The following is a 16557-nucleotide window of genomic DNA, read 5'->3' on the forward strand; positions in this document are numbered from 1 at the left end:
GCACTGTATATCCATCATGAAAATGGTAGAAAAAATCCGAAGTCACCACAAAGCCTGTAAGAGGATTTGGTGCCAAAGTACAAAAACACTGAAAAATTCAAAGGTTTTTTTAGGCATTGACCAAACAAAAACATTGTTAAAAGCTTGGCAAAGTATTATATAAACCTAAAATGGTACAATCTAAAAAAAAATCAACTTGTCATGCAAAGAATAAGCCTTTCCGTTGCCATATAAAGAATAAATTAAAAAGTTATATTAAGTTACTAGTATCTGCCTGCGACTACGTCTGCAAGTTGGTGTTGGCGCTGAGCCGCTTATATTTAGCCAATTGCTGTTGTGGATGATCCACCTGCTGTCGTGCCTCGGCTCTGCTACATCGCAGCATATGCGCAGCATACTCAGTTGTATGTATCTTTGCATATGGAGAGCGTACTGAACTGTGCTACAACGGTGCTTAAGCTCTGCTACATCTGGCCATTTGGATTATAGGGGTGTTCTTATGTCAGTATGTGAGCAGCTTCTGTGTTACAAAGGGCTGAATGGATGTTGCTGAAATTTGCCAGAGTTTGATCAGCCTGCTCCCGCATCTTGGCTCTGCTACATCGCTGCATATGCGTAGGATATCCAGCTGTATGTACATGTTTGCATATGGAGTGCCTACAGAGGTGTGTTACAGCGTAAGCTCTGCTACATCGGGCAATTGTGATTACAGGGGTTTTGTTATGTGACTGCCTGAGCAGCTTCTTTGTTACAAAGGGCTGAACGGATGTTGCTGAAATGTGCCAAAGTTCTCCCCCTCCCCCATCAGAGGCAGAACATCACATTCCCTGTAGTACTCACTGAAACTCTACACCCAATATACTCCTGTTGCCCACACACATCCTGCATGTTCTGTAGTCTCCTGTAATTCCATGAAACTCCATTTTCTTTCAGCTTTCACACTGTCCAGCTTCATCCTATATAGCTCCGCCCACAAAATATTGTGTAGCTCCGCCCACTGCATAGCATGATCCTATCCTAGAATGGTTGAAGGACCTGTGATGATGTCATCACAGGTTCTTTAGTGTTGTGTGAATCTAAATTCCTTCACTGCAGTTGTGTGGTGATGTCATTTACTGGGATAAAAAGTAGCCTATGTTTTAATCGGGGTTCCTATGTATGTATGTGGCAAATTTCATGCAAATCCGTTCAGCTGTTTTTGCGTGATTGAGGAACAAACATCCAAATCCACAAACATCCAAACCCCCAAATGTTCACATTTATAATATTAGTAGGATATACTGTATTATGCTTGGGGCAGCAACAGGAATTCACAACCTTCTGTCCTGTTCAGTAGGAGGAAATAGGACCCTATTCATTGGATCAGTGGAAGCCCACCCACTGTGAATAGGTCTTAGCTTGCTTTGGTGGTCCAATTCCTTTAAGGACACCATCTAGTTTGGATCTGAAGGTGATGACAATAACTTATTTCGTTTTACAATCTTCGCATTTCAAATTCTTTCAAAAACTTTATTTTTTTGATCAATGTAAATATATAAGGGCTTAGTTTTTGTGTGATGAGCTGTATTTTAAGACAGCACCAGTTTGGGGGAACATGTAATGTTTCATTTTGCCTATATTAATGTCCTGGGCAGGGCCGGCTCCAGGTTTTTATGGGCCCTTGGGCGACAGAGCCTCAGTGGGCCCCCTTGTAAAGGAGGTGGGGGAGTCGAGACACTGTGCGTTGCAGATGAAGCGAGTGACGTCATGCAGGAGTGTGGCGTCACCAACGCCATACCTCCCAATCTTTTAAAGAGTAGAAAGAGAGGCAAAATGTGCTGCGCGCTCTGCGCGCCGCTGCAAATTTAGCTCCACCCACTTTTATGTTGATTCCACCCATTCTCATTCATTATGTGCTCCCACACAGTATAATCCTCCTACAGTCACCTGTAAATTATATGCCCCCCCCTCCATCTCTCCCCCAGTTTCATATACACCCTTCCTCTGCCCCCAGTTTCATGTCCCCCCTCCATCTCTGTCCCCAGTTTCATCATGTTCTCCCCCTTCATCTGCCCACAGTTTCATGTCCCCCGTCTCTGCCCCAGTGTCATGCCGTTCCCCCCCTCCCCTTCATTTGCCCCTTCAGTTTCATTGGGCCCCCTCCATCTCTGTCCCCAGTTCCATGCCGTTCTCTCCCCACCCCCTCCATCTGCCCCAGTGTCATGCTGTTCCCCCCCCCCTCCATCTGCCCCAGTGTCATGCTGTTCCCCCCTCCCCTTCATTTGCCCCCCAGTTTCTTTGGGCCCCCTCCATCTCTGTCCCCAGTTTCATGCCGTTCTCTCCCCACCCCCTTCATGTTCTCCAGTGTCATGCCATTCCCCCCCTCCCCTTCTTTTGCCCTCCAGTTTCATGGGCCCCCTTCATTATGTTTCACCTTAATATGTAATACAAAACAAACACTTACACTCACTTTCTATCACTCACCTTCCCTCGTTCCCCCGACGCTCCTCTCTCTCTCCCTCCAATCACATACGCGATGCAGGAGCTGTGAGATCAGCTCCTGCTTAGCTCCGGCCCGGCTTGCGTGTGTAGGCGTGACGTGATGACGTCATCGCGCCTACACACGCAAGCCGGGCCGGAGCTTTAAAGCAGGAGCTGATCTCACAGCTCCTGCATCGCGTATGTATTCCAGCTCATCGGCGGACGGACGCCGATGAGCTGAAATTGTGACAGGCAAGTGCCGGGGGGCCCCCAGAGGCTCTGTGGGCCCCGGCACTTGCCCGACTATGCCGTGCGCTGACACCAGCCCTGGTCCTGGGGGCTGAATTGTTCTCCCTTTTGATAAAGAATAAACTGAAAATGTTTCTGTTCAATGTCAGGCTGAAGCTGGTAAAGGCTGAAAAAGATAACTGGAAAATTAGAGATGGAAATGAAAAAGAAAGAGATATAGTTAGACAACAAATCATTCAAGGAAAACAACATCTTTACACCTCGGAAGTAAAAGATAAGGTTCTTCAGTACTGATTGACAGCATTGTCCCCATTGTGATAGCCTGGAGCAGGTTGTAGAAGATATCAAAAAGATTATCAAATGTGAGAAATCCAAATAGAAGCTACAACTTGGAGATCCCCTGAATTCTCTCCTACTGATTCTCTTCTAATTCTTCTCATCTACTGATGTCATAGAACACAGAGAAAATCATGGGAAAAGAAGACATGTAAATGAATCGGGGGGAAGGGGGGGCATGAAAAGGGGACTCAACAAACATAAATGTCTTTCAAATGACAAAAACTACAATATATGTTCTTGGAGTTGAGAACATTAAAGTTAGAAAGTATCATTTCTAATCGGTGCAAAATCTTTCTCAATGAATTGAACGTTATTATTAAACATGGCTGAGATAAGATGCTCCAAGATATTGTGTGTCAGCATAGGACTTCTTATTGGATGATCAAAGATCATCAAATTCTATCTAGGAGCTTGCATAGTTGTTACACAAGAACCATCTCTCCTCTCTCCTGTGTGGTGTAGTATATAGAGGATGTGTCCTGTGTGGTGTAGTATATAGAGGATGTGTCCTGTGTGGTGTAGTATATAGAGGATGTGTCCTGTGTGGTGTAGTATATAGAGGATCTGTCCTGTGTGGTGTAGTATATAGAGGATCTGTCCTGTGTGGTGTAGTATATAGAGGACCTGTCCTGTGTGGTGTAGTATATAGAGGATCTGTCCTGTGTGGTGTAGTATATAGAGGACCTGTCCTGTGTGGTGTAGTATATAGAGGATCTCTCCTGTGTGGTGTAGTATATAGAGGATCTCTCCTGTGTGGTGTAGTATATAGAGGACCTGTCCTGTGTGGTGTAGTATATAGAGGATCTGTCCTGTGTGGTGTAGTATATAGAGGACCTGTCCTGTGTGGTGTAGTATATAGAGGATCTGTCCTGTGTGGTGTAGTATATAGAGGACCTGTCCTGTATGGTGTAGTATATAGAGGATCTGTCCTGTGTGGTGTAGTATATAGAGGATCTGTCCTGTGTGGTGTAGTATATAGAGGACCTGTCCTGTGTGGTGTAGTATATAGAGGATCTGTCCTGTGTGGTGTAGTATATAGAGGATCTGTCCTCTCTCCTGTGTGGTGTAGTATATAGAGGACCTGTCCTGTATGGTGTAGTATATAGAGGAGCTGTCCTGTGTGGTGGTGTATAGAGATGAGCGAACAGTGTTCTATCGAACTCATGTTCGATCGGATATTAGGCTGTTCGGCATGTTCGAATCGAATCGAACACCGCGTGGTAAAGTGCGCCATTACTCGATTCCCCTCCCACCTTCCCTGGCGCCTTTTTTGCTCCAATAACAGCGCAGGGTAGGTGGGACAGGAACTACGACACCGGTGACGTTGAAAAAAGTAGGCAAAACCCATTGGCTGCCGAAAACATGTGACCTCTAATTTAAAAGAACAGCGACGCCCAGGTTCGCGTCATTCTGAGCTTGCAATTCACCGGGGACGGAGGTTTCCGTCCAGTTAGCTAGGGCTTAGATTCTGGGTAGGCAGGGACAGGCTAGGATAGGAAGGAGAAGACAACCAACAGCTCTTATAAGAGCTAAATTCCAGGGAGAAGCTTGTCAGTGTAACGTGGCACTGACGGGCTCAATCGCCGCAACCCAGCTTTCCCAGGATCCTGAATGGAATACACTGACAGTGTATTCCCGTATACCCCATATATACACCCCAAATCCCCGTTCCAACGGTGTGCCCCCCCCCCACCTTCACCCCAGAAATACCCTGCAAGTCCCCTAGCAATAGAATTGAGGCTATATACACCCACTATTTTTGCTACTGCCATATAGTGCCAGTTTCTGACTGGGAATTCCAATAATATATTGGGTTTACAAATACCCTCATTTCTTGCTACTGGTATATAGTGCCTTTGTCTGACTGGGAATTCAAAGAATATATTGGGGTTACAAATACCCTCATTTCTTGCTACTGCCATATAGTGCCAGTTTCTGACTGGGAATTCAAAATGCACAAGGCTCCCGGAAAGGGACGTGGACGAGGCCGTGGGCGAGGTCGGGGGAATGGTTCTGGGGAGCAAGGTAGCAGTGAAGCCACAGGGCGTCCCGTGCCTACTCCTGTGGGGCCGCAAGCATTGCGCCACTCCCCAGTGCCAGGGTTGCTTGCCACATTAACTAAACTGCAGGGTACAAACCTTAGTAGGCCCGAGAACCAGGAACAGGTCTTGCAATGGCTGTCAGAGAACGCTTACAGCACATTGTCCAGCAGCCAGTCAGACTCTGCCTCCTCTCCTCCTATTACCCAACAGTCTTGTCCTCCTTCCTCCCAAAATTCCCAAGCTTCACAGAACAATAACCCCAACTGTCCCTGCTCCCTAGAGCTGTTCTCCGCTCCTTTCATTGTCCCTCAACCTGCCCCTCCACGTCGCGATTCCACGAACCTAACAGAGGAGCATCTGTGTCCAGATGCTCAAACACTAGAGTCTCCTCCATCTCCGTTCGATCTGGTGGTGGATGACCAGCAACCCACCCTCATCGACGACGATGTGACGCAGTTGCCGTCAGGGCATCCAGTTGACCTGCGCATTGTGCGGGAGGAGGAGATGAGACAGGAGTTGGAAGAGGAAGTGGTGGATGATGAGGACACTGACCCGACCTGGACAGGGGGGATGTCAAGCGGGGAAAGTAGTGTGGATGTTGAGGCAAGTGCAGCACCAAAAAGGGTAGCTAGAGGCAGAGGCAGAGGTCAGCAGCTTAGGCGAAGCCAGGCCACACCCGGAATCTCCCAAGATGTTCCAGTTCGTACCCAGCCCCGAAAAACTCCCACCTCGAGGGCACGTTTCTCGAAGGTGTGGAGTTTTTTCAAGGAATGCGCCAAGGACAGATATAGTGTTGTCTGCACAATTTGCCTCTCGAAATTGATTAGGGGCTCTGAGAAGAGCAACCTGTCCACCACTTCAATGCACCGTCATTTGGAATCCAAGCACTGGAATCAGTGGCAGGCAGCAACGGCAGGACAAAGGCCGCCTGCCGTTCACGCCACTGCCTCTGCCTCTGCCACTGCCACTGCTCACAGTGCTGGCGATGCACTCCAGAGGACGAGCCAGGACACCACTTCATCTGCCTCCGCCACTTTGTTGACTTCTTCCTCATCCTCCCCTGTTCCTGTCTTATCTCCTTCTCCTGCACCATCAAAGGCACCATCAGGCGCTTCTTTACAACAACCCACCATCTCTCAGACATTGGAGCGGCGGCAGAAATACACCGCTAACCACCCACACGCGCAAGCCTTGAACGCCAACATCGCTAAACTGCTGGCCCAGGAGATGTTGGCGTTCCGGCTTGTTGAAACTCCCGCCTTCCTGGACCTGATGGCAACTGCGGCACCTCGCTATGCCGTCCCTAGCCGTCACTACTTCTCCCGGTGTGCCGTCCCCGCCTTGCACCAGCACGTGTCACTCAACATCAGGCGGGCCCTTAGTTCCGCGCTTTGCACAAAGGTCCACTTGACCACAGACGCGTGGACAAGTGCATGCGGACAGGGACGCTACATTTCACTGACGGCACACTGGGTGAATATAGTTGAGGCTGGGACTGCTTCCCAAACTGGCCCGGTGTACCTCGTCTCCCCGCCTAACATTCCTGGCAGGGACATGAGAAGAACACCCCCCTCCTCCTCCTCCTCCACCGCCTCCTCCTCCACCACCGCCTCCTCCTCCGCTGTTAGATTGACCCCAGCTACGAGTTGGAAACGTTGCAGCACTGGCGTTGGTAGACGTCAGCAGGCCGTGCTGAAGCTGATCAGCTTGGGGGACAGACAGCACACTGCCTCCGAGGTGAGGGATGCCCTCCTCGATGAGACGGCAATATGGTTTGAGCCGCTGCACCTGGGCCCAGGCATGGTCGTTTGTGATAACGGCCGGAACCTGGTAGCAGCTCTGGAGCTTGCCGGACTCCAACATGTTCCATGCCTGGCCCACGTCTTCAACCTAGTGGTGCAACGTTTCCTAAAGAGCTACCCCAATGTTCCAGAGCTACTGGTGAAAGTGCGGCGCATGTGCGCCCACTTTCGCAAGTCGACAGTAGCTGCTGCTAGCTTAAAATCTCTCCAGCAACGCCTGCATGTGCCACAACACCAGCTTTTGTGTGACGTCCCCACATGCTGGAACTCAACGTTTCAGATGTTGAATAGAGTGGTTGAGCAGCAGAGACCTTTGATGGAATACCAGCTACAAAACCCTAGGGTGCCACAAAGTCAGCTGCCTCAGTTTCACATCCATGAGTGGCCATGGATGAGAGACCTTTGTGACATCCTACGGGTGTTTGAGGACTCCACAAGGAGGGTGAGCTCTGAGGATGCGATGGTGAGCCTTACAATCCCGCTCTTGTGTGTTCTGAGAGAATCCCTGATTGACATCAGGGATAACTCAGATCACACAGAGGAGTTAGGGATAGCATCCGATCCGTCACAGCTGGAGAGTAGGTCCACACATCTGTCCGCTTCATCGCGTTTAATGGAGGAGGAGGAGGAGGAGGAGGAGGAAGAAGAGTTGTCCGATGATGTGATGGTGATACAGGAGACTTCCGGGCAACTTCGAATCGTCCCATTGTTGCAGCGCGGATGGGTAGACATGGACGATGAGGAGGAAATGGAGATTGAACTTTTCGGTGGGGCCAGAGGAGTCATGCCAACTAACACTGTGGCAGACATGGCTGAGTTCATGTTGGGGTGCTTTACAACCGACAAGCGTATTGTCAAAATCATGGAGGACAACCAGTACTGGATCTTTGCTATCCTTGACCCCTGGTATAAAAACAACATCTCCTCTTTTATTCCGGTAGAGGGGAGGGCCAATCGCATCAATGCTTGCCACAGGCAATTGGTGCAGAATATGATGGAGATGTTTCCAGCATGTGACGTTGGCGGCAGGGAGGGCAGTTCCTCCAGTAGGCGACCAAGTTCTCACCGGTCCACACAAACGAGGGGCACACTGTCTAAGGTCTGGGACACCTTGATGGCACCCCTTCGCCAAAGTGCCGCCACGGAGGGTCCTAGTGTCACCAGACGTGAGAAGTATAGGCGCATGTTGCGGGAATACCTTTCTGACCACAGCCCTGTCCTCTCCGACCCCTCTGCGCCCTACACGTATTGGGTGTCGAAGTTGGACCTGTGGCTTGAACTTGCCCTATATGCCTTGGAGGTGCTGTCCTGTCCTGCCGCCAGCGTCCTATCTGAGAGGGTGTTCAGTGCAGCCGGTGGCATCATCACTGACAAGCGCACCCGTCTGTCAGCTGAGAGTGCCGACCGGCTCACTTTGATAAAAATGAACCACCACTGGATAGAGCCTTCATTTTTGTGCCCACCTGTGTAAAGCACCCCAACATGAAACTCCATGTCTGTACTCAACCTCTCCAATTCCTCCGCATCCTCATACTCATCCACCATAAGCGTTACACAATTCTGCTAATACTAGGCTCCCTCCACCCTGATTTCCCCCAACTCTGCTGGTTAGAGGCTCCCTCCACCCTGATTTCCACCAACTCTGCTGGTTAGAGGCTCCCTCCACCCAGATTTCCCACAACTCTGCTGGTTAGAGGCTCCCTCCACCCTGATTTCCCACAACTCTGCTGGTTAGAGGCTCCCTCTACCATGAATTGGTCCAAACTGGGCTGTTTAGAGGCTCCCTCCACCATGAATTTGGCCTAACTGGGGTTTTTAGAGGCTCCCTCCACCATGAATTTGGCCTAACTGGGGTTTTTAGAGGCTCCCTCCACCATTAATTGGTCCAAACTGGGCTGTTTAGAGGCTCCCTCCACCATGAATTTGCCCAAACTGGGCTGCTTAGAGGCTCACTCCACCATGAATTGGTCCAAACTGGGGTTTTTAGAGGCTCCCTCCACCATGAATTTGCCCAAACTGGGCTGTTTAGAGGCTCCCTCCACCATGAATTGGTCCAAACTGGGCTGTTTAGAGGCTCCCTCCACCATGAATTTGGCCTAACTGGGGTTTTTAGAGGCTCCCTCCACCATGAATTGGTCCAAACTGGGCTGTTTAGAGGCTCCCTCCACCATGAATTAGGCCTAACTGGGGTTTTTAGAGGCTCCCTCCACCATGAATTTGCCCAAACTGGGCTGTTTAGAGGCTCCCTCCACCATGAATTGGTCCAAACTGGGATTTTTAGAGGCTCCCTCCACCATGAATTGGTCCAAACTGGGCTGTTTAGAGGCTCCCTCCACCATGAATTTGGCCTAACTGGGGTTTTTAGAGGCTCCCTCCACCATGAATTGGTCCAAACTGGGCTGTTTAGAGGCTCCCTCCACCATGAATTTAGCCTAACTGGGGTTTTTAGAGGCTCCCTCCACCATGAATTTGGCCTAACTGGGGTTTTTAGAGGCTCCCTCCACCATGAATTGGTCCAAACTGGGGTTTTTAGAGGCTCCCTCCACCATGAATTGGTCCAAACTGGGGTTTTTAGAGGCTCCCTCCACCATGAATTTGCCCAAACTGGGCTGTTTAGAGGCTCCCTCCACCATGAATTTGCCCAAACTGGGCTGTTTAGAGGCTCCCTCCACCATGAATTTGGCCTAACTGGGGTTTTTAGAGGCTCCCTCCACCATGAATTGGTCCAAACTGGGGTTTTTAGAGGCTCCCTCCACCATGAATTGGTCCAAACTGGGGTTTTTAGAGGCTCCCTCCACCATGAATTTGCCCAAACTGGGGTTTTTAGAGGCTCCCTCTACCATGAATTTGCCCAAACTGGGCTGTTTAGAGGCTCCATCCACCATGAATTTGGCCTAACTGGGGTTTTTAGAGGCTCCCTCCACCATGAATTGGTCCAAACTGGGGTTTTTAGAGGCTCCCTCCACCATGAATTTGCCCAAACTGGGCTGTTTAGAGGCTCCCTCCACCATGAATTGGTCCAAACTGGGATTTTTAGAGGCTCCCTCCACCATGAATTGGTCCAAACTGGGCTGTTTAGAGGCTCCCTCCACCATGAATTTGGCCTAACTGGGGTTTTTAGAGGCTCCCTCCACCATGAATTTGGCCTAACTGGGGTTTTTAGAGGCTCCCTCCACCATGAATTGGTCCAAACTGGGGTTTTTAGAGGCTCCCTCCACCATGAATTGGTCCAAACTGGGGTTTTTAGAGGCTCCCTCCACCATGAATTTGCCCAAACTGGGCTGTTTAGAGGCTCCCTCCACCATGAATTTGGCCTAACTGGGGTTTTTAGAGGCTCCCTCCACCATGAATTGGTCCAAACTAGGGTTTTTAGAGGCTCCCTCCACCATGAATTTGCCCAAACTGGGCTGTTAAGAGGCTCCCTCCACCATGAATTGGTCCAAACTGGGATTTTTAGAGGCTCCCTCCACCATGAATTGGTCCAAACTGGGCTGTTTAGAGGCTCCCTCCACCATGAATTTGGCCTAACTGGGGTTTTTAGAGGCTCCCTCCACCATGAATTGGTCCAAACTGGGCTGTTTAGAGGCTCCCTCCACCATGAATTAGGCCTAACTGGGGTTTTTAGAGGCTCCCTCCACCATGAATTGGTCCAAACTGGGGTTTTTAGAGGCTCCCTCCACCATGAATTGGTCCAAACTGGGGGTTTTAGGGGCTTCCTCCACCATGAATTGGTCCAAACTGGGGTTTTTAGAGGCTCCCTCCACCATGAATTTGGCCTAACTGGGGTTTTTAGAGGCTCCCTCCACCATGAATTGGTCCAAACTGGGGTTTTTAGAGGCTCCCTCCACCATGAATTGGTCCAAACTGGGGTTTTTAGAGGCTCCCTCCACCATGAATTTGCCCAAACTGGGCTGTTTAGAGGCTCCCTCCACCACGAATTGGTCCAAACTGGGATTTTTAGAGGCTCCCTCCACCATGAATTGGTCCAAACTGGGCTGTTTAGAGGCTCCCTCCACCATGAATTTCGCCTAACTGGGGTTTTTAGAGGCTCCCTCCACCATGAATTTGGCCTAACTGGGGTTTTTAGAGGCTCCCTCCACCATGAATTGGTCCAAACTGGGGTTTTTAGAGGCTCCCTCCACCATGAATTGGTCCAAACTGGGGTTTTAGAGGCTCCCTCCACCATGAATTTGCCCAAACTGGGCTGTTTAGAGGCTCCCTCCACCATGAATTGGTCCAAACTGGGATATTTAGAGGCTCCCTCCACCATCAATTTGCCCAAACTGGGCTGTTTAGAGGCTCCCTCCACCATGAATTGGTCCAAACTGCGATTTTTAGAGGCTCCCTCCACCATGAATTGGTCCAAACTGGGCTGTTTAGAGGCTCCCTCCACCATGAATTTGCCCAAACTGGGCTGTTTAGAGGCTCACTCCACCATGAATTGGTCCAAACTGGGATACTTAGAGGCTCCCTCCACCATCAATTTGCCCAAACTGGGCTGTTTAGAGGCTCCCTCCACCATGAATTGGTCCAAACTGCGATTTTTAGAGGCTCCCTCCACCATGAATTGGTCCAAACTGGGCTGTTTAGAGGCTCCCTCCACCATGAATTTGCCCAAACTGGGCTGTTTAGAGGCTCACTCCACCATGAATTGGTCCAAACTGGGGTTTTTAGAGGCTCCCTCCACCATGAATTTGCCCAAACTGGGCTGTTTAGAGGCTCCCTCCACCATGAATTGGTCCAAACTGGGATTTTTAGAGGCTCCCTCCACCATGAATTGGTCCAAACTGGGCTGTTTAGAGGCTCCCTCCACCATGAATTTGGCCTAACTGGGGTTTTTAGAGGCTCCCTCCACCATGAATTGGTCCAAACTGGGCTGTTTAGAGTCTCCCTCCACCATGAATTAGGCCTAACTGGGGTTTTTAGAGGCTCCCTCCACCATGAATTTGCCCAAACTGGGCTGTTTAGAGGCTCCCTCCACCATGAATTGGTCCAAACTGGGATTTTTAGAGGCTCCCTCCACCATGAATTGGTCCAAACTGGGCTGTTTAGAGGCTCCCTCCACCATGAATTGGTCCAAACTGGGCTGTTTAGAGGCTCCCTCCACCATGAACTTGGCCTAACTGGGGTTTTTAGAGGCTCCCTCCACCATGAATTTGGCCTAACTGGGGTTTTTACAGGCTCCCTCCACCATGAATTTGGCCTAACTGGGGTTTTTAGAGGCTCCCTCCACCATGAATTGGTCCAAACTGGGGTTTTTAGAGGCTCCCTCAACCATGAATTGGTCCAAACTGGGGTTTTTAGAGGCTCCCTCCACCATGAATTGGTCCAAACTGGGCTGTTTAGAGGCTCCCTCCACCATGAATTTGCCCAAACTGGGCTGTTTAGAGGCTCCCTCCACCATGAATTTGGCCTAACTGGGGTTTTTAGAGGCTCCCTCCACCATGAATTGGTCCAAACTGGGGTTTTTAGAGGCTCCCTCCACCATGAATTTGCCCAAACTGGGCTGTTTAGAGGCTCCCTCCACCATGAATTGGTCCAAACTGGGATTTTTAGAGGCTCCCTCCACCATGAATTGGTCCAAACTGGGCTGTTTAGAGGCTCCCTCCACCATGAATTTGGCCTAACTGGGGTTTTAGAGGCACCCTCCACCATGAAATGGTCCAAACTGGGCTGTTTAGAGGCTCCCTCCACCATGAATTTGGCCTAACTGGGGTTTTTAGAGGCTCCCTCCACCATGAATTGGTCCAAACTGGGGTTTTTAGAGGCTCCCTCCACCATGAATTGGTCCAAACTGGGGGTTTTAGGGGCTCCCTCCACCATGAATTGGTCCAAACTGGGGTTTTTAGAGGCTCCCTCCACCATGAATTTGGCCTAACTGGGGTTTTTAGAAGCTCCCTCCACCATGAATTGGTCCAAACTGGGGTTTTTAGAGGCTCCCTCCACCATGAATTGGTCCAAACTGGGGTTTTTCGAGGCTGCCTCCACCATGAATTTGCCCAAACTGGGCTATTTAGAGGATCCCTCCACCATGAATTTGGCCTAACTGGGGTTTTTAGAGGCTCCCTCCACCATGAATTTGACCAAACTGGGCTGTTTAGAGGCTCCCTCCACCATGAATTTGGCCTAACTGGGGTTTTTAGATGCTCCCTCCACCATGAATTGGTCCAAACTGGGGTTTTTAGAGGCTCCCTCCACCATGAATTGGTCCAAACTGGGCTGTTTAGAGGCTCCCTCCACCATGAATTTGGCATAACTGGGGTTTTTAGAGGCTACCTCCACCATGAATTGGTCCAAACTGGGGTTTTTAGAGGCTCCCTCCACCATGAATTGGTCCAAACTGGGGTTTTTAGAGGCTCCCTCCAACATGAATTTGCCCAAACTGGGCTGTTTAGAGGCTCCCTCCACCATGAATTTGCCCAAACTGGGCTGTTTAGAGGCTCCCTCCACCATGAATTTGGCCTAACTGGGGTTTTTAGAGGCTCCCTCCACCATGAATTGGTCCAAACTGGGGTTTTTAGAGGCTCCCTCCACCATGAATTGGTCCAAACTGGGGTTTTTAGAGGCTCCCTCCACCATGAATTTGCCCAAACTGGGGTTTTTAGAGGCTCCCTCTACCATGAATTTGCCCAAACTGGGCTGTTTAGAGGCTCCATCCACCATGAATTTGGCCTAACTGGGGTTTTTAGAGGCTCCCTCCACCATGAATTGGTCCAAACTGGGGTTTTTAGAGGCTCCCTCCACCATGAATTTGGCCTAACTGGGGTTTTTAGAGGCTCCCTCCACCATGAATTGGTCCAAACTGGGGTTTTTAGAGGCTCCCTCCACCATGAATTGGTCCAAACTGGGGTTTTTAGAGGCTCCCTCCACCATGAATTTGCCCAAACTGGGCTGTTTAGAGGCTCCCTCCACCATGAATTGGTCCAAACTGGGATTTTTAGAGGCTCCCTCCACCATGAATTGGTCCAAACTGGGCTGTTTAGAGGCTCCCTCCACCATGAATTTCGCCTAACTGGGGTTTTTAGAGGCTCCCTCCACCATGAATTTGGCCTAACTGGGGTTTTTAGAGGCTCCCTCCACAATAAATTGGTCCAAACTGGGGTTTTTAAAGGCTCCCTCCACCATGAATTGGTCCAAACTGGGGTTTTAGAGGCTCCCTCCACCATGAATTTGCCCAAAATGGGCTGTTTAGAGGCTCCCTCCACCATGAATTGGTCCAAACTGGGATATTTAGAGGCTCCCTCCACCATCAATTTGCCCAAACTGGGCTGTTTAGAGGCTCCCTCCACCATGAATTGGTCCAAACTGCGATTTTTAGAGGCTCCCTCCACCATGAATTGGTCCAAACTGGGCTGTTTAGAGGCTCCCTCCACCATGAATTTGCCCAAACTGGGCTGTTTAGAGGCTCACTCCACCATGAATTGGTCCAAACTGGGGTTTTTAGAGGCTCCCTCCACCATGAATTTGCCCAAACTGGGCTGTTTAGAGGCTCCCTCCACCATGAATTTGGCCTTACTGGGGTTTTAGAGGCTCCCTCCACCATGAATTGGTCCAAACTGGGCTGTTTAGAGGCTCCCTCCACCATGAATTTGGCCTAACTGGGGTTTTTAGAGGCTCCCTCCACCATGAATTGGTCCAAACTGGGGTTTTTAGAGGCTCCCTCCACCATGAATTGGTCCAAACTGGGGGTTTTAGGGGCTCCCTCCACCATGAATTGGTCCAAACTGGGGTTTTTAGAGGCTCCCTCCACCATGAATTTGGCCTAACTGGGGTTTTTAGAAGCTCCCTCCACCATGAATTGGTCCAAACTGGGGTTTTTAGAGGCTCCCTCCACCATGAATTGGTCCAAACTGGGGTTTTTCGAGGCTCCCTCCACCATGAATTTGCCCAAACTGGGCTGTTTAGAGGATTCCTCCACCATGAATTTGGCCTAACTGGGGTTTTTACAGGCTCCCTCCACCATGAATTTGGCCTAACTGGGGTTTTTAGAGGCTCCCTCCACCATGAATTGGTCCAAACTGGGGTTTTTAGAGGCTCCCTCAACCATGAATTGGTCCAAACTGGGGTTTTTAGAGGCTCCCTCCACCATGAATTGGTCCAAACTGGGCTGTTTAGAGGCTCCCTCCACCATGAATTTGCCCAAACTGGGCTGTTTAGAGGCTCCCTCCACCATGAATTTGCCCAAACTGGGCTGCTTAGAGGCTCACTCCACCATGAATTGGTCCAAACTGGGGTTTTTAGAGGCTCCCTCCACCATGAATTTGCCCAAACTGGGCTGTTTAGAGGCTCCCTCCACCATGAATTGGTCCAAACTGGGCTGTTTAGAGGCTCCCTCCACCATGAATTTGGCCTAACTGGGGTTTTTAGAGGCTCCCTCCACCATGAATTGGTCCAAACTGGGCTGTTTAGAGGCTCCCTCCACCATGAATTAGGCCTAACTGGGTTTTTAGAGGCTCCCTCCACCATGAATTTGCCCAAACTGAGCTGTTTAGAGGCTCCCTCCACCATGAATTGGTCCAAACTGGGATTTTTAGAGGCTCCCTCCACCATGAATTGGTCCAAACTGGGCTGTTTAGAGGCTCCCTCCACCATGAATTTGGCCTAACTGGGGTTTTTAGAGGCTCCCTCCACCATGAATTGGTCCAAACTGGGCTGTTTAGAGGCTCCCTCCACCATGAATTTAGCCTAACTGGGGTTTTTAGAGGCTCCCTCCACCATGAATTTGGCCTAACTGGGGTTTTTAGAGGCTCCCTCCACCATGAATTGGTCCAAACTGGGGTTTTTAGAGGCTCCCTCCACCATGAATTGGTCCAAACTGGGGTTTTTAGAGGCTCTCTCCACCATGAATTTGCCCAAACTGGGCTGTTTAGAGGCTCCCTCCACCATGAATTTGCCCAAACTGGGCTGTTTAGAGGCTCCCTCCACCATGAATTTGGCCTAACTGGGGTTTTTAGAGGCTCCCTCCACCATGAATTGGTCCAAACTGGGGTTTTTAGAGGCTCCCTCCACCATGAATTGGTCCAAACTGGGGTTTTTAGAGGCTCCCTCCACCATGAATTTGCCCAAACTGGGGTTTTTAGAGGCTCCCTCTACCATGAATTTGCCCAAACTGGGCTGTTTAGAGGCTCCATCCACCATGAATTTGGCCTAACTGGGGTTTTTAGAGGCTCCCTCCACCATGAATTGGTCCAAACTGGGGTTTTTAGAGGCTCCCTCCACCATGAATTTGCCCAAACTGGGCTGTTTAGAGGCTCCCTCCACCATGAATTGGTCCAAACTGGGATTTTTAGAGGCTCCCTCCACCATGAATTGGTCCAAACTGGGCTGTTTAGAGGCTCCCTCCACCATGAATTTGGCCTAACTGGGGTTTTTAGAGGCTCCCTCCACCATGAATTTGGCCTAACTGGGGTTTTTAGAGGCTCCCTCCACCATGAATTGGTCCAAACTGGGGTTTTTAGAGGCTCCCTCCACCATGAATTGGTCCAAACTGGGGTTTTTAGAGGCTCCCTCCACCATGAATTTGCCCAAACTGGGCTGTTTAGAGGCTCCCTCCACCATGAATTTGGCCTAACTGGGGTTTTTAGAGGCTCCCTCCACCATGAATTGGTCCAAACTAGGGTTTTTAGAGGCTCCCTCCACCATGAATTTGCCCAAACTGGGCTGCT

At 50.0% G+C, this 16557-nt stretch overlaps 1 long non-coding RNA gene across 1 annotated transcript in view; it reads left to right on the top strand.

The window, feature by feature from the left end:
- Window positions 1-4020: 4020 nt before the first annotated feature.
- LOC142193958 (uncharacterized) overlaps window positions 4021-16557 on the top strand; it is a 45470-nt gene continuing 32933 nt past the window's right edge. The window contains exon 1 of the long non-coding RNA XR_012715007.1: window positions 4021-4131. This is a non-coding gene — a long non-coding RNA (uncharacterized LOC142193958). The remainder of the gene's footprint in view (window positions 4132-16557) is intronic.

The sequence above is a fragment of the Leptodactylus fuscus genome, chromosome 2, assembly GCF_031893055.1.
Source record: "Leptodactylus fuscus isolate aLepFus1 chromosome 2, aLepFus1.hap2, whole genome shotgun sequence".
NCBI classification, from domain to species: Eukaryota; Metazoa; Chordata; class Amphibia; order Anura; family Leptodactylidae; genus Leptodactylus; species Leptodactylus fuscus.